Source organism: Nycticebus coucang, chromosome 20 (genome assembly GCF_027406575.1).
Source record: "Nycticebus coucang isolate mNycCou1 chromosome 20, mNycCou1.pri, whole genome shotgun sequence".
Taxonomy (NCBI): Eukaryota; Metazoa; Chordata; class Mammalia; order Primates; family Lorisidae; genus Nycticebus; species Nycticebus coucang.
Genome location: NC_069799.1, coordinates 23,927,181 through 23,946,151, shown reverse-complemented (window position 1 = coordinate 23,946,151; position 18,971 = coordinate 23,927,181). Strand labels below are relative to the sequence as shown.

The window sequence follows — 18,971 nt, the reverse complement described above, 5'->3', positions numbered from 1 at the left end:
TTGGGACTCATTCCCTGGCAGGGGCAACTGAGCCTTTCTGCAAGTGGGACTGTGAAATGAAACTGCAGATGGCCCAGTGAGGTGGTTCATGCCTGTAATCCTAGCACTCCGGGAGGCAGAGGTGAATAGATGGCCTTAGATTAGGAGTTGGAGAGCAGCCTAAGCAAAGCAAGATTCCATCTCTGCAAAATAGAAAAATTAGCCAGGCATTGTGGCAGGCATGTTCCAGCTCTTAAGAGACTGAGACAAAAGGATTGCTTAAGCCCAAGATTTTGATGTTACTGTGAGCTACGATGTCACAGCACTCAACTCCAGGGCGACAGAGTGAAACTCTGTCTCAAAACAAAACAAAAGAAATAAAACTACAGATAAGACCTCAAGCTCTCCAGATAAAATGGACTTCCTGCAGCTGACAGAGATGGCCAGATTAAAATAATGGGAGACAAGCAGCCATAGTGGGGTGTATGGAACACCCTTGACATAAGAACCTCCGTCTTAGACAAACACTCATCTCCCATTTCAAAAGGCATCATGCCAAGAGGGACATGACGTCGAGAAACTACACCCAACCAGATAGGGGCATGACCGTGTACTATTAGCCCTCAGCGAAGTTCTCAAAGGCCATAAAAAGAGCAGAACTTCACCAGCTAGAAACAGCTGTCTCCACAGACACCATTTTGCCGTCACTGGTGATCAGCACCGAGCTTGTCTCAAAACTGCAGATGCTTGTCTCAAAACTGCAGATGTGGACAGAAGGGAACACTTTTACACTGTTGGTGAGACTGCAAACTAATACAACCTTTTTGGAAGGCAGTTTGGAGAACCCTCAAAGAACTCAAGCTAGATCTACTATTTGATCCTGAAATCCCATTGCTAGGCATCTACCTAGAAGAAAAAAAATCCTTTTACCACAGGGACACTTGCACTAGACAGTTTATTGCAGCTCAATTTACAATCACCAAAATGTGGAAACAGCCAAAATGCCCACCAACACAGGAATAGATTAACAAGCTGTGGTATATGTATACCATGGAAAACTATTCAGCTACTAAAAAAGATGGAGACTTTACATCTTTCATATTAACGTTGATGGATGTGGAACACATTATTCTTAGTACTGTATTCAAATATTAGATTAATTTCAGTTGAGGGACATGCTATAAAATAACCACGAGTAATTCTCAACCCTGTTATAGTTATAAAAACAAGAAGAATCTGAGATGCTGTCACAACCAAGAAGACCCTATGGAGGCTGAGACAGAAAAATCACTTGATCCCAGTAGCTTAGGTTTCTCTGAGTTAGGCTGATGCCATGGCACTCTAGTGTGAAGCAAGAGGGTGAGACTCTGTATCAGTAAGAAAATAAAAATTAAAAATAATAAAAACAAGAAGAGAGATCCCCTTATGTAAGAATAAGAGAAAGAAACCCAGGCTTCTCAAAAATCATTACCAATTAAGCTGAGCTTCCCTAATCATATTGTATTGTGTGGTTTTCTCCTTTTCTTTGTTTTAACCTGAAAAAAATGCTTTATTTAGGCTCGGCGCCATAGCACAGTGGTTACAGCGCCAGCCACATGCACGAGGGGTGGTGGGTTGGAATCCAGCCCAGGCCAACTAAACAAGGAAAACTGCAACAAAAAATAGCTGGGCGTTGTGGCAACTAGTTGTAGTCCCAGCTACTTTGGAGGTTGAGGCAAGAAAATTGCTCAAGCCCAAGAGTTTGAGGTTGTTGTGAGCTATGATGCCACAGCACTCTACCAAGGACGACATAGTGAGACTCTGTCTCAAAAAAAAAAAAAAAAACTTTGTTTAAATCAGCATGGGTAGAGAACAGTTGTATTGCTTTATAGGGTACATGGTTTTCTCCTTGACCTTTGGATCTCTAACCAGGGTTATCTGCTTCATTCACTGAAACCTACCTGGGTGCTTGACTACTCTCTTATGTGTCTTCACCTTCCAGGGTTCTTTGCTTTCCTCTAGACAGGTGATGAGGGCTGGCCCAGAGACAGCAAGGCATGTCTTATTAGAAAAAAGGAATTGGGATTCTTCAACTGGCAATCTAGTAGCTTGCTAAAGTAGAGAAAATAATATTTTAAAAGATCTTGAGAGCAGCACCTGTGGCTCAAAGGAGTAGGGCGCCGGCCCCATTTACTGGAGGTGACGGGTTCAAACACAGCCCCGGCCAAAAACTGAAAAAAAAAAAAATCCTGAAATAATAATCCCCACATAGAGGTTCCTTACAGAAACGTCAGAATCTTTAAAAAGTATTTAAAGTTGGAGGATTCCTAACTCCACTACCCAGAACTACTGAAATAAAATTTGGCACTAGAAATCAGACTTAAAGGTATGAGTAACAATCTATGCCACTAAATTTCCAACATTACCATTAATCTACTGAAGTATATAAATCAGCTCACAAAAGGATAAGATTAATGCCAAAATAAAACAATTTCAATATTATCTTTTCTACACCAAGATATCCTAAACTTTTCCTTAGAAACAAAAACCTGATACTCATACAATCAAAGAATAAACTGAATAAAAACATTCTACAAAGACAGACTATGAATTGCTAGTGTAGACCTGTAACTGGTATTTAAGTTATCCTCACCCAGAAAGACCAGGCTTCTATAGTCTCTAACATGACATCCCAATACAAATTGTGTTAAGCAAGGTCCAGGCAGGCCCACTAATCCATAGAAAATTCTATAAACATGTCTTTGAATGTCGACACTCCCTAAAAAAAAAACAAATTTACCAGGAAGCCCAGGGGAGATTGAATTTCACTTTTAGTTAAGTACAGAGAACTGTTGCTAACTTATATGAGTGACTGCAATTACCTAAGAAGTATAGAAGAGCTATATTCGCTCGTGTGTTGTCAAACACTAAAGAAAAGCGATGACATAACATCCACAAAACACATTACACTTCTTTGTTAACACAGTAGAAATAAAAGGCTACTTATACCGGCATGTATGTTTTTGTGCCTTATTTACATCATATAGTATAACCTGTGTATGTTTTTTATATAAAAATGTCATAGTGAGATAAATGGTACCTCTTAAGTTTTAACATGTACAAGAAAGAACTGGAGATCTTGATAAAATGCAGATTTTTATTCAGAAGATATGGGGTGAAGATTCCATTTTTAAATTCCCAACAAGCTCAACAGAAATGAAAATGCTTCTGTCCCACGATGATACTTTGTCAAACATGCAGGGAACTGTACACACTGGATTTACCACAGTTGATTCCTGAACCAGATGACAACCTTTAGGCAGGGCACAGTGGCTCATGCCTGTAATTCCAGCACTCTGGGAGCCCGAGGAGGGCTGATAGCCTGACCTTATAAGTTTGAGACCAACCTGAGCTATAGAGAGACCTCATCTCTAAAAATAGCTGGGTGTTGTAACAGGCTCCTGTAATCCCAGCTACTAGGGAGGCTGAAGCAAGAGGATCACTTGAGCCCAAGAGTCTGAGGTTACTGTGAACTATGATGCCACAGCACTCTACCGGGGATGACAAAGTGAGACTCTGTCTCAAAAATAAATAATAAATAAATGAAAATAACAACCTTTACTTTCCAAAGAAAGGTATATGAAAGAGAATCTAAGAAGAAAGGGGTGCTTCCTCAATAAATGTTTTTGTTTGTGTACATTAGTTGATAATCTCCCGAAGTAGATATACTGAACCCTACAACAGTATATGTGTCAAAGAGCACCGTAACTGAGTGTATAAAATTAATATCAACTGTAACAGGACAAATTAGTATCAGGTGCTGATTCTCAAATGCAAAAACAACATCAGTGCTGTGATAGTACTGGCCAGAAAAAGTAATCATAATCTGATAAAAACTAGTTGAAAAACCCAGTTTTGTTTGTTTGTTTGTTTTTGTTTTTTAGTATCTCAGGAGGTACACACAACTTTTATTAGAAAATTATTTTAACTATCAGAAAGGCTATTAAGTTTGGGAAAAACATTAGGTTTGTATGTAATCATTAACTTCTTTATAACTTTATCTAAAATATGTATAATCCTGAAATTCTAGGTAATAGAATTTATACTCAAAGATGTAGGATTATTAAGACACTTAAATTATAGTCTGTTGAATTCACTACTGGTTATAATGATATGGTGGCCTTCTTCCAAAGAATCTAAAGTACTCTACACACATAGCCTCGTTCCTTCTCATAGCATGCTACGTTCATCCCGTTTTTTCACATAGGATTTAAGAGCTTGCTATGCAAGCTTTGGTCTGTGTACCAGCACCACTTCCATCCCAGAGGAGCTTGTAGAATCTCAGGCCCCACCCCAGGCTTCGTGAATCATTTAGTCTGCATTTTGATAAGATTCCAGGTGATCTGTGTGCTCACTGAAGTTTTGAACAGTGTTGCTCAAGACACTAAAGTGAACTGTTTCCCCTGGTGTCGCATGGCAAGTAGATCTTCAGTTCTGGGTCTGGGCTCTGGAGCTTGTGTTGCTGATGCTGGAAAAACCCAGTTTTGACAAAGTTCAATGTACAGATTATCTGGCATGTCTTCTAATCTCTAATTGTGTCTTTAAATAGTCTTCTTTACCATCCTAGAAAGCAAGTCTTTTGTAATTATTCTGTTTTTCAGAACTTTGAGTTACTTTAGGCAGTTAATGCTATCTTCTATAAAAATGCATGGACGTCATTTTATTTTACATAGAACTGACGGAGCTTCCACAGTACATATTCCACTTCTTTGCTACTATCCAATGACCCAAACTGGTCCACAATGGGAATTTGGAGCATCTACGTTTTCTCATTTTCAAAAGAGAGAAAGGGAAGATTTTCACTATTTCAGGATATAAATTTAAGGTGAGAATTTTTTAGGGCATATGGGAAGCCTGGATGCAGAGAGAATGGAAAGAAGACTCAGCCATATGTAGCAGAGAAGGACTTTTTGAGCCTCTTGACTATTATAAGAAAATGGAAAAAGAGTATTTGAACCATGAAGCCTGTAGTCCCAGCATTCTCCCGAGCCCACGGCAGGTGGCTTGGCAGAGCTCAGGAGTACCAGACCAGCCTGAGCAATAGTGAGACCCTGCCTCTATAAAGAGCTGGGCACTGTAGTGGGTGCCTGTAGTCCCAGCTACTCAGGAGGACAAGGCCAGAGGATTGCTTGAGCCCAGGAGTTTGAGGTTGCTTTGAGTTGTGTTGCTACAGCATTCTACGAAGGGTGAGAAAGTGAGACTCTGACTCAAAAACAATTTCAGGAAGGGGCTCAGTGCCAAGGCACTGAACACATACACCGGGGCTGGGAGTTCGAATCCAGTCCAGGCCTGCCAAACAACAACAACAACAAGCCAGCACTGTGGCCGGTGCCTATGGTCCAAGTTAATTGGGAGGCTCAGGCAACAGAATTACTTAAGCACAAGAGTTGAGGTTGCTGTGAGGTATAATGCCACAGCACTCTACTAAGTTCGACATAGTGAGATTGTCTCAAAAAAAAAAAATTTTTTTCAGGAAAAGGTTTTGAGCCATTCACTATAGCATCAAGATTGCAGAACTTACAAGGGTACATGTGAAATTTACTAAATATAGAAAATAAACGTCTTAACACAATAAGAAAATACCATGAAGGCTATGTTAACTAGATAGATGAAAATATTTGAAATTGTATATAAAACCAGTACATTGTACCCCATGATTGCTATGATTTAAAAAAAAAAAAAAAAAAGATTGCAAACTCCTCTTGAAGGAAAATAGGAAGCAGTTAACTCCCACTTCGGTTTTGGTCTAGCTGATGTCAGCCAGACTGACAGATGGCAGGAAACCATTTCAAGGAGGCATGGAAACCTACACATAGAACGTTTCAAGTTCCTTTCCCCTTTCACCACTTCTGCTCAGCCCGGAAACATAAGGTGGTCTTTGCAACATTAGTTAGCCATCTCCTCATATTGCTCTTGAATAAACTGCTTGTTCTTCCACCGACTCTGGCATTGTGACTTTCACTTTCCAGGAGGGAAGAGTCAATCTTGGGTCTGGTTAAAATTAGTAGGTTTTGAGTGAATGAATGAAGTGCCTTCTTCAATAATTCCCACTGGCTCAGGGCCCGAAGCACAGGTGTTACGGCACCAGCCACATGCACCGAGGCTGGCTGGTTAAAACCCGGCCTGGGTCAGCTAAACAACAATAACAACTGCAACAAAAAAGTAGCTGGGCATTGTGGCAGATGCCTGTGGTCCCAGCTAACTGGGAGGCTGAGGCAAGAGAATTGCTTAAGCCCAAGAGTTTGAGGTTGCTGTGAACTATGACTCCACAGCGCTCTACCGAGAGCAACATAGTAAAACTCTGTCTCAAAAAAAACAAATTCCCACTATTGCTGCTACTCCTTCTAGACTACATGTAGTAACACTTAGCTAGACAAAGCAAACACAGCAGAATCCCCTCAGCTCAACACTTTGTAAACAACACAAATACCTTTGGTTCGAGGAAGACCAAAAATCACAATCTTGAAACATGACATGGTTTGCTGGCACTTTAAAGTTTCTAGATTCTGAAAAAGGCAGCAGTGTCTGAGGAACTACTTGGACTCAGAATTTGGATCTGGAGATTTGGGTCTTGCACATGTGGGGATGCAGCTAGTGCGTGTGTACATTCATGAAAAATAGAGAAACAGAAAAATGGGAATGGCGACATTCTCAGATGTACTCAATGCACATCTGTGATCCAGGTTGAGCTTCTGGCCTCCTAGTCTCTGGATCAGTTGTACGTCTAAAGAGATCAAGATAATTGAAAGATAGTGACACAATGCCTGTCGTTTGTAAAAATCTACAAGTTGTCCCAAAGTCACCATAAACAGGGAAAATTGAAAATTGTAGCCAAATATACCTTTACAAAGGCCAGGTGTGTGGCTCACAAATGTAATCCCAGCACTCTGGGAGGCTGAGGCAAGTGGATTGCCTGACTTCATAGGTTCAAGACCAGCCTGAGCCAGAGCAAAACCCACCTCTAAAAGTAGCCTGGCTTCTGGCGGGCGCCTATAGTCCCAGCTACATGGGAGGGAGGCTCAGGCAAAAGAATCCCTTGAGTCCAAGAGTTTGAGGTTGCTGTGAGCTGTAATGCCAAGGCACACTACTAGGGGTGACAAAGTGAGACTCCGTCTCAAAAAAATAAATAAACAAATATACCTTTACAAAATTACAAATTTTACAAAGGGATGGCAACACATAGATAACAGTTTATAAATATTTCATAAACTTTTGGTGTATATAAAAGTACATATAGCTGGGCGGCGCCTGTGGCTCAGTGAGTAGGGCGCCGGCCCCATATGCCAGGGGTAGTGGGTTCAAACCCAGCCCCGTCCAAACTGCAACAAAAAAATAGCCGAGTGTAGCGGGCGCCTGTGGTCCCAGCTACTTGGGAGGCTGAGGCGGGAGAATCGCTTGAGCCCAGGAGCTGGAGGTTGCTGTGAGCTGTGTGATGCCACAGCACTCTACCAAGGGCCATAGAGTGAGACTCTGTCTCTACAAAAAAAAAAAAAAAAAAAAGTACATTTAGCTACAATTTCCCTTTTTCCCTATGTATGGTTGATGGTAGGGGCAACTTTGGGGTTATCACGGACTATACTCAAGAAGGGTGATTGAACAGTGGCAGAAGGACCATTGTAGCTTCATTGTTCGGGATAGCATGCAATTTGCTCTACAACTATGTGTTGTGACCAGAAGGTTGGGATGGAAAGTACCCTCTGGAGTAACACTAAGTGGGAATCATCTATGTTCATGTCATATCTGGAAATTCTGGATGGTGTGCAAAAATACTTTCTAATTAAAAACAGAGTCATTTCCAAATTCAGAATAACCCACCACAATGGTGGACATAAAAAGAACTGTCATATTAGACATTAAACCATAATGCACTGTTCATCTCAAACAACCTAAGAGATGGCAAAGATGAATTAAGTCATAATTAGTCCTCAATAGAAGACTTGACAGCACCACTGGTTATACAGGGTGTCCGTAAAGTTTGCAGGTAATTTAAAATAGTAAAATGTAGAGTGACAGAGTGAGACTCTCTCTCAAAAAGCAAAAATAATAAAAGAAAAAAAGGAAGAAGACATGTATCGGGCAAGGGAATAATGGTGGGAGATCTTGGGGTATATACTTTATCCTGGGAAGTAGTTCTGATTATAGAAATTCCCTAGGCTGTGTTTTCAAGAACAGCTCAATGCAAAAAGCAACCCTTCCCATGCTGACTTAGGTGATACTGTCTATTTGACGTATGACAAGACCAGCACAGACTCTGCACATTCCCATTTATTGCTCATAAACAATTAGCTGAACAGTTCTTTCTTCAGCAATCAGAACAAAATACTTTTTCATCAAATTTTTCTTAAGTTACTCTTCCTCCCCCAAGCCCCTGACTTTTGGCCAATTTTAAGTCTGATTTCAACATCTAGTCCCTCTTTATGCCCCTCCTAAGAACTGTCTGACTGCAGGATGAAACATATCCTGACCTGGCAGATTATTTCTCCACCCTCCATTCTGCCCTCATCTCTCACCTTGTTTCTGCACTTGTTTACTTCTATGAAAGAAGCCCTTGTGTGTGATGCCTGCACGTCTTGTACTGTAAGCTTTCCCCCAAGGAATACTGCCTCACAATAATAAAGAAGACATTTTATTGGACAGTAAGATGTAATTTCAAATTTATTCTAACTGGACAATGTCAAGAAACAGCCCCAGGGACAATGCTGTGGCTCAAGGAGTAGGGCATGGGCCCCATGTACCAGAGGTGGTGGGTTCTAACCCGGCCCTGACCAAAAAAAACTGCAAAAAAAAAGAAAGAAAAAGAAACACTCCCAGAACAATACCAATTACATGTTCAGGAAGGGCTTCTCATCACCCTCCACTTCCATCTACCACATCTTCTTGTGGGTTTCCAGCTTTAGAGGCCTCTGCATTTTCAGTTCATATAAAGGGCTCTTCCATAGCTGGTGAGAAAAGACTGAAAACCTACAGGGAAGAATTCCTGGGCCCTTAATAACTATCTTTTGGAGGACCAAGGTTGACCTTGTCTTACTCACTAGAGTCAGACCTCTGGTTCCCAGTCAAGGTTATTCATTGACTTTTAGATGAGAAACTATTGAGTGTTTGAGAAATCCAGCAAAATGCTGCAAACTCAATATTGATGTTTATATGATAGAAGGAAATTGTAAGACACTTTACATTTCTTACATCAACATGAAAGCCAAAATTATGTATTTTGTCAGACAATAGGGATGTCATTTAATTATCAATTCCATAAAAACAAATCATTAAGTAAACAATCATCAAAGACCATCTCTAGAAGTTTACAAGTCCTCTTCCATAGCATTTAGCATTAAACTCCAACATCCAGATGATAGAAAACGGAACAAAGTTACCTGTCATCACAGATTCTCCACTCTGTGTAAGAGAGGAACTGATGTTTTATGAATATATACAATTCACCAATTGATCTACCACACTTTCATGTGGAAATGTATTCATTTTTAACCATCCATAAAGCAATCCACACTCTGTCTCTTTCTTCTTCATGGTATCATTGCACAGCTAAGCCCTGGGTTTCCATTTGAAATCACCCTCAAACAATAGCACATCTCAAAACCTTACTATACTCACTCAAAGAAACAGAGGTAAAAACAATTTTTTAATGAAATGGAATATATGACTACATATTTAATTCCCCATTTTTTGTTTGTTTTTTTGAGACAGAGTCTTACTATGTCACTCTCAGTGGAGTGCTATGACATCACAGCTCACAGCAAGCTCAAATTCTTAGGCTTAAGCGATTCTCCTGCCTCAGCCTCCCAAGTAGCTGGGACTACAGGCACCCACCATAATGCCCAGCTATTTTTTTTTTGACACAGAGTGTCACTGTGTCACCACCAGTAAAGTGCCATAGCATCATAGCTCACAGCAACCTCAAACTCTTGGGCTTAAGTGATTCTCTTGCCTCAGCCTCCCAAGTACCTGGGACTACAGGCACCTGCCAAAATGCCCAGTTATTTTCTGTTGCAGTTGTCATTGTTTAGCAGGCCCCAGGCCAGGCTTGAACTTTCCAGCTTCTGTGTATGTGGCTGGCACCATAACCACTGTGCTACAGGTGCTGAGTCCTGGCTGTTTTTTTGTTGCAGTTGTCATTGTTGTTTAGCCGGTCCTGGCTGGGTTCAAACCTGCCAGCCTCTTGGTGTATGTTGCCAGCACCCTACCCACTGAGCTACAGGCACCACCTTAATTCCCTTTCCTAAACTTCAGTTTACTCTTGCATTTTCAGGAAAATTTTCTTTTCTTTAAGTTCTATTGAAGTATTGCATTTTACAGTTAATTAAAAATTGAAGCGGAAATAAACAAATCTTTTCAAGGTTCCAAATTCTGGGAGTGTCCCTAAGTGACTGAAATATAAACACGTCTTACTAAAGTGTCAAGTAAGGTCACCCTATACCTTGGGACATCCTCCCACCCTCAGCCTGCTCACAGAGTTGCTCAATGGCCACCCTCCCAGCAAAAACTGCACCCAAGCTTTCAATGCATATGAAGTGTGAATTGTGTTGCAGGCTTTAAAACATTTTGCTGGGGATGGGTTATCCTTATCTTTTGAGATAATTTTCTTCCCTTGAAATATCTGAGAATCTAAGAGACAGAAAAACTTTGTGCACTTTCCCCGGAATACCTGTATTTGATGGGCTAAATGATAGGGCCGAATGCAGAGACGTGCACCAATAAAACTGAAAGCAGAGACATAGAAAGGAGTGCACAAGTCCTGCCCAAAAAAAATGGGCGCACCAATCCCCACGCCTGAACCCTTATATTACCACCCCGCCTTAACCCACGGGCTGATTTCTTCTTCAAACTCAACACCCAAGTGAATAAAGGCCACATTGCCCAAACAGAACCTGAATTCCACTTCCTTTCATTCACATCTTGGAATAACCTCTCATTTTTGGTAACAAACATCTCACTAATCAGTAATGTGTACCAGAAATGAGATTGAGGCTGGTATTAAAAAAATTAAAGTCCCAATGGGTTAGCTGTTTTCATGAAGGGTATACTAAAAGACCACTCTCAAACTAAAGGCATTCATTTACTCCCCTGAGAGACTCCACCCATACTTCAGGCTATCCACTGGACAGAAAAGTCCCAGAATTGATATCTGTGGAACATTCCAGTAAACATGGATGCTATGGCATCTTGGGCCATCCTGAGACAAGTGTGAAGCCCTGGACAAATCAAAGACAGAACGGTGACTGAGGAAGGATCACCCTGTACAGTTACCAATGGGGAGTCTCAATGCAAAGACATCCTGGCAAGGAATGCGTGCCTTGGCAAAATGTAAGGTGTCAGGGCACAAAGATTTTGACTACAGAGTGTCACAGGATTATTCTCTGGTTTCTTCTTATGAGACATGTTCAAAAACTTATAAAAACCAAAAATTTAGAAAACAATCTACTGTTATGTAAAGAAATGGCAGACCAAGAGCAGTGGCTCACACTTGTAATCCTAGCGCTCTGGGAGGCTGCAGGGGGTGGATTGCCTGAGCTCACAGGTTTGAGACCAGTCTGAGTCAGAGCAAAACCTCATCTCTAAAAATAGTTGGGTGTTGTGGCCAGCGCCTGTAGTTCCAGCTGCTTGGGAGGCTGACACAAGAGAATCACTTGAGCCCAAGTCTTTGAGGTTGCTATGAGCTATAAGGCCATGGCACTTCAATGGTAGGCAATCAACTGAGACTCTGTCTCAAAAAAAAAAAAAATTATCTGAAATACTGCATCTGTTTGAAATGAGAAAGAAAAAAAGAGATTGCTACTATAAATTGGATGGAAAGTTGGCATCTGGAAAAATAAGAAACTGAAAATTTAGGATTGTACTGCAAGACCTAGAAGAGTTAGGCTGAGGAAACAAGACAAGTACATTTACACTCAACTTGCCATACTTTTGGTAAATACAGCGGGAAAAGCTGTTCACCTGTAGAGTGATAAAATATACAGGAGAGAATTAGACTGTAAGGGATCTAGAGCCTTGCATTCCTAGGTTACAAAAAAAAAAATCCAAATCAAATTTATTCTTTTTTTTTTTTCTTTGCAGTTTTTGGCCAAGGCCAGGTTTGAACCTGCCACCTCTGGTATACGAGGCTGGCACCCTACTCCTTGAGCCACTCCTTGAACTGGAAATGTGACAGAGTATCACTGAGCTGTGCTGTTTATTATTTAAAGTTAATGTGGTCTTAGCTGTGAACCATTACATATAAAACTGTGATTTTGTGCCTAACAATTGCTATCAGTGTAACCTGGCTTATTGTGTCCTCAATGAATCCCCAAAAAGAAAAAAAAAAAAAGAATTTTAAAAAGGAACTACACATTTATGGTTTGGAGGCATTATAAATAATATTGCATTTTTGAGATATTAATGTTTAAAAAAAGAAAAAAGCTGTGATTTTGGAAATGGAAAAACTGAACAGTCTTGGGGAGGCTACTCTCACTGTTCTCCTGTACCACCAGCGTTCTGACAAAGTTTAATGAACCTATCCCTGTCTCTGCATACTGGCTGACAGCAACAAGCACCCAGAACCTCTTCCTCCAGTAACACTCTGAGTAAGGTAGAGGCCAAGGGAAAACCTTTCCCTTAATTCTTTGACGGTTCCTTGAATCATAGCTCATACCTGGCAAATTCATAATGGAAAAGGCATTCAAATTTATTAATGTACTAAATATGTGGGAAAGTCATAATGCTTAAGCCCAAGAGTTTGAGGTCGCTGTGACTTACAACACCAAAGCACTGTACTGAGGGTAACATAGTGAGACTGTGTCTCAAAAAAAAAAGTTCCAACCCAGCTGGATGCCTGTAGCTCAGTGGCTAGGGTGCCAGCCATATATACCAGAGTTGGAGGATTGAACCCAGCCTGGGGCTGCCAAACAAAAATCACAACTACAACCAGAAAATAGCTGGGTGTTGTGGCAGCCACCTATATAACCAGCTACTTGGGAGGCTGACACAAGAGAATCACTTAAGCCCAAGAGTTGGAGGTTACTGTGAGTTGTGATGCCACAGAACACAACGAAGGGCGAAAGAGTGAGACTCTGCCTCAAATAAATAAATTAATAAATAAAATTAAAAAACCCTGAAACAGCTGAATGGAGCTTTTTAGTATCAAAGTAAGAGCTCAAATGTGAGTGTAGAAAGTGAAATTTCTTGGTTTTCACCTAGAGCCTGGACAAGGCAGCCTACAAAAGAGTTTAACATTATACTTTCCAGCTTGGTGTTTATAGCTCAGTGGCCAGGGCGCAGCCACACACAGTGAGGCTGGCGGGTTTCAACCCAGCCTGGGCCTACCAAACAACGATGACAACTACAACCAAAAATCCCTAGAAGCAGGGTCAAATTAAATCCTCTTTACATTTAAATCCTCAAAATTGTTCAAAAGAAACCCTTTAAGGCAGTCTCAATGCAAATGTCAGGGCAAGCAGAATATAATCTTAAAGTTCAAAAGTATGTACAACAAAGCAGTGGGTATTATCCCCTATTCACAAGTTTTCTCTTCCCAGAACCTAGTCGACCCCTACAGAAAATGTACATCCCTTTTATCCTGGTATCCAGATCCAGCTCAAAACCTGGAAAGATGGGCCTGAGAGAAACAGCTGAAAAGAAGAGTCCAGAATGTGTTCACACCACAACAGTGAAACTTGCAGTACTAGGAAGCCTGGGCCCACCACATTCCACTCAAGCCATATCTCACTCCAGAAGCAGCTGAGGTCGACAAAAACTAGACTGGAGGAAACACCACGTTAAGATTAAAGAGATCTGATCCCTAGTCATCTTCCCGTTGAGATTATACAGGCCTGTGTGCTCACCCCAAAACCATCTCCTCTTTTTATTTATTTACTTATTTTTTTGAGAGATAGACTCCCACTTATCCCCCACTATCTCCGTGTCATGGCTTCATACACCAAACTTGGACTCTTGAGCTCAAGTGATTCTCTTACCTCAGCTTCCCAACTAGCTGGGACTACAAGCACGCATCAAAAGGCCCAGCTACTTTTAGAGACAGGGGTCTCGCTCTAGCTCACGCTGGTCTCATACTCATGAGCTCAGATGATCCACCCACCTTGGCCTTCCAGAGTGTTGGGATTACAGGTGTGAGCCACCACGCCTGGCATCCTTGTCCCATTTTCAGAAATAAAAATGTATAGACTTCTTTAGCCCATAAATATGCACCATTTCTGTCTTAACTAAAAGGTATTTACTTCATGCCCAGTGGAGATGTGCACCCACTAGAACTTATCAGAAATTACTTTTCCCATTTATCTGAAAGATTATCACATACTCAGATTCTTTTTTTTCTTTCTTTCTTTTTTTTTTTTCTTGAGACAGAGTCCTAAGCTGTCACATCAGGTAGAGTGGTGTCACAGCTCAAAGCAACCTCCAACTCTTGGGCTTAAGCAATTCTGTGGCCTCAGCCTCCCAAGCAGCTGGGACTACAGGCTATTATTGTTGTTGTTGCAGTTGTCATTGTTATTTTAGCTGGCCTGTAAGGTTCGAACCCACCAGTCCCAGGTTATGTGGCTACCCACTGAGCTATTGGCCCACCTACGTACTCAGATTCCTTTTTTTTTTTTTTCTTTTTGAGACAAAGTCTCACTATGTTGCCCTCAGTAGAGTGACCTAGCTTTACAGTTCACAGTAACCTCAGACTCTTGGGCTTAAGCCATTCTCCTGCCTCAGCTTCCCAAGTACCTGGGCCCACAGGTGCCCGCCACAATACCCTGCTATTTTTTTTTGCAGTTGTCATTGTTATTTAGCTGCCCCAGGCGGGTCCCAACCCAGCCCCGGTATTTGTGGCTAGCGCCCTACCCACTGAGCAAAAGACGCTGCCCCTCAGATTCTTATAGTTAAAAAAAAAAAAAAAGGGCGGTGCCTGTGGGTCAGTCGGTGGGGCGCAGGCCCCATATACCGAGGGTGACAGGTTCAAACCCGGCCCCGGCCAAACTGCAACCAAAAAAAAATATATATATATAGCCGGGCGTTGTGGTAGGCACCTGTAGTCCCAGCTATTCCGGAGGCTGAGGCAAGAGAATCGCTTAAGCCCAGGAGTTGGAGGTTGCTGTGAGTTGTGTGAGGCCACGGCACTCTACCGAGGGCCACAAAGTAAGACTCTGTCTCTACAAAAAAAAAAAAAAACACTACTGTCAAGAAAAAAATACACAACTGAAATCTGAAACTACTACTAATAAATATATTCAATGCAAACGGCGCCCATTAGGATATACTAACCAGAATAATTCCTATGTAAAGTAACTTAACTACCTTCGTAATTTATGTCAATAGACACATTAAGCTACCTCAAAGAGAGTTATTATGTAGCACCCAGGGTTTTTCATATATCCCATCTACAACACAGGGATGTCTTGCTCCCTTAAATTAAAACCTTTTTTGGGTGGCGCCTGTGGCTCAGTGAGCAGGGCACCAGCCCCATAAACCGAGGGTGGCGGGTTCAAACCCAGCCTCCGCAGAACTGCAACCAAAAAATAGTCGGGGGTTGTGGCAGGCGCCTGTAGTCCCAGCTGCTTGGGGGGCTGAGGCAGGAGAATCGCGGAAGCCCAAGAGCTGGAGGTTGCTGTGAGTCCTGTGACATCATGGCACTCTACCAAGGGCAGTAAAGTGAGACTCTGTCTCTACCAAAAAAAAAAAAAAAAAGCTTTTCTACCCTGGGTACTAAAGTAACTTAAGATAATAACCTCCCTGAAAACTATAATAGCCGACTATACCTTTTTAGCACTGCTAAATACAAGACTTTAGCCATTTTTGTCATACCCACAATAGCTGTTAGACTCAATCTGAAAATTAGTCCATTGCCCTGTGCCATCATTAAGGTCCTTAATACAACTGCTCTAGGCATAAACGCTCTGAACAGTGAATTAAAACAAGTATGAGAAGCTATACGTAAAAAATCAAGCAGCCATTATTGATTATTAAAACACAATCACGGGCGGCGCCTGTGGATCAGTCGGTAGGGCACCGGCCCCATATACAGAGGGTGGCGGGTTCAAGCCCGGCCCTGGCTGAACTGCAACCAAAAAATAGCTGGGCGTTGTGGCGGGCGCCTGTAGTCCCAGCTGCTCGGGAGGCTGAGGCAAGAGAATGGCTTAAGCCCAGCTGTTGGAGGTTGCTGTGAGCTGTGATGCCATAGCACTCTACCGAGGGCCATAAAGTGAGACTCTGTCTCTACAAAAAAAAAAAAAAAAAACCACAATCACAAATGTAAAAACGTTAAAAATCTATATATTCCTTCAATTTATCTAACAGTTCCCGACTCATTAAAAACAAGTTAAAATGTGTAAAGGACATAGTCGAAACAATACAAGATTTATCAGAATATCCAATACCTACTAACTAAAGTATTGTCATAATTACCCAACATTACCTAAGTCTGAACCTTTATACTTATAAGTTATATTAAGTTCCTTAATGTTACAAAATACGATGTATACCATTCATATGTACCCGCTGTTTCACAGATTTCAAAAAACAAAGTTAACCAGCACAGCCCGCATGTGAATTTAACTAACCATAACAATTACTTCCATTTTTAATCAATTTCATAGATATAAAAATAAAATACATGAAATTAGAGAATGTGGTAGACACAGACACCCCCACAAACCCTCTTAGCTTTTTCTGAACTGAAAATGCACGTTAAAGCATAGGAACAGTAAGTCAAACAGGTCAAACCAGAAACAGAGAACAAAGATGATAATCTTGAAAAAAAACTAGGTAAGTAACCGGGCACTATAGAACAAGTTAATGGCAAGTTTAATGTCGTTTCATTGATGACGATTTTTTGATTTTTTTTTAATTGTTATATGTATTTAACTTGCCTACACGTTGTTAATCACATGAGTATATTTTTAGTATACTTTGAAATTATTCCCTATATAAATTATTAAAATTTGTTACATAGGGCGGCGCCTGTGGCTCAGTCGGTAGGGCGCCGGCCCCATATACCGAGGGTGATGGGTTCAAACCCGGCCCCGGCCAAACTGCAACAAAAAAATACTGGGCGTTGTGGCGGGCGCCTGTAGTCTCAGCTACTCCGGAGGATGAGGCAGGAGAATCGCCTAAGCCCAGGAGTTGGAGTTTGCTGTGAGCTGTGTGAGGCCACGGCATTCTACCGAGGGCCATAAAGTGAGACTCTGTCTCTACAAAAAAAAAAAAAAAAATTGTTACAAAGACAAAACAACATTTAAAAACTTACTCTCGCTGTCCTCCGGAATTACTAGCCTTTCCAATAAAAAAGCGTTTTTACACATCAACTCCCCTTCGCTGTTTTAACTACAACAGCAGGCAGGCGAGCCACTTCCGGTTCCCCAACAGGGAGAGCCAGGGCGCCCTAAGTTTATTTTCAGCAAAAGAATGGAGGGAGGGCGGTGCCTGTGGCTCAGTTGGTATAACGAGGGTGGCGGGTTCAAACCTGGCCCCTGCTGAACTGCAACCAAAAAATATCTGGGCGTTGTGGCAGGCGCCTGTAGTCCCAGCTACTCGGGAGGCTGAGGCAAGAGAATCGCTTAAGCCCAGAAGTTGGATGTTGCTGTGAGCTGTGTGAGGCCACAGCACTCTACCGAGGGCCATAAAGTGAGACTCTGTTTCTACAAAAAAAAAAAAAAAAAAGAATGGAGGGGTTAAGGGCTCCACTGACTACAGCCTCCCCCATGAACAAGCCCCCCGCACACACACTCTTGGGATTCTTCCCTGAGGCGCCTTCCATTGTGACCACAAGGGAGGGAAGCGCAGCGCTGCAGCCACACAGATACTCAAAGAGAGCTCTGGGCCATGGTCCAAGTAACAGGTCCAGGAAGGCTTCAAGCAACAGGGTCCCAATTCCCTGCCCCACTCCACCTTTTGCCAAGAGGGGTCCGAGAGACAAGGGTGCCAGCGGCAAACTTCGGCCTGAAGACTCTAAAACTGAAGGGAAACTGCCTGGTCCCGCCACAGCCACTTCTGGCTCCAACCACGCCCTTCCCCTCTCAGAACACCCAGTCTCCTGTACTCACCATTTCCCAGCTTCAGAGATGTCCCGGTGTCCTCCCTACAGATCTCCCAGTAGCTACAGGTTCACAGCGTGACAGAGACTGCTACTGAGACAACTGGTATCTCCAGATGGAACTGCTGAAGTTTAGACAACCGCTCAGTGCCCAGATCAGGAAAGTAAAGCTGCTCCGGAACCCCAGAGCCCCTTCTACCTTCTGTCTGTGCATCTGATTGGACAGTTCATTTAGGCGCATCCCTGATTGGATAGAACTTCAGGCCCCACCTCTCTGACCATGAGTGACAGGATAATCGTTAGACAAGAGGCTAAAAGTACCCAGAAATGGTAATAATTTTTTCACCACATCACTTTTTTTTTTCATTAACAACAAGGACCGTGACCTTTTTTTTTAGACAGAGTCTCACTTTCTCATCCTCAGTAGAGGACTAACCTTTATAAAAAGTTTAAAGGCCTTGAGCAAGATGTAGATCAATGATGCATCAAAAAGGAATTCATACATAAGAAGTACATGACCATTTGAATATTTAAAATCTTGCCATTATAAATCAAATATCATTAATGATTTTTATGGCTTATAGAAGAATATTAAAAAATCCATTTATCTGACTCAGCTCCCATAGCACAGTGGATATGGTGCTGGCCACGTGCACCGAGGTTGGCAGGTTTGAACGCAGCCTGGAGCCAGCTAAACAACAATGAGAACTGCAACAAAAGAATAGCCAGGCATTGTGTGGCTGTATTCCACGTTACATGTGAGGCTGAGGCTAGAAAATTGCCTAAGCCCAGGAGTTTAAGGTTGCTGTCAGCTGTGATGCCATGGCAGTCCACCGAGGGCAACATAGTGAGACTCGGTCTCAATTTAAAAAAAAAAATCCACTTACTTACTGAAGTTAATCATTCATTTAACTAATATCAGTATTTCCACAGG

At 41.9% G+C, this 18,971-nt stretch overlaps 1 protein-coding gene across 1 annotated transcript in view; it reads right to left on the bottom strand.

Moving 5' to 3' along the window:
• The window catches only part of LOC128572512 (zinc finger protein 726-like), a 440,502-nt gene that overhangs the window by 63,984 nt on the left and 357,547 nt on the right, over positions 1-18,971 (bottom strand). The gene's annotated exons all lie outside the window — the stretch shown is intronic.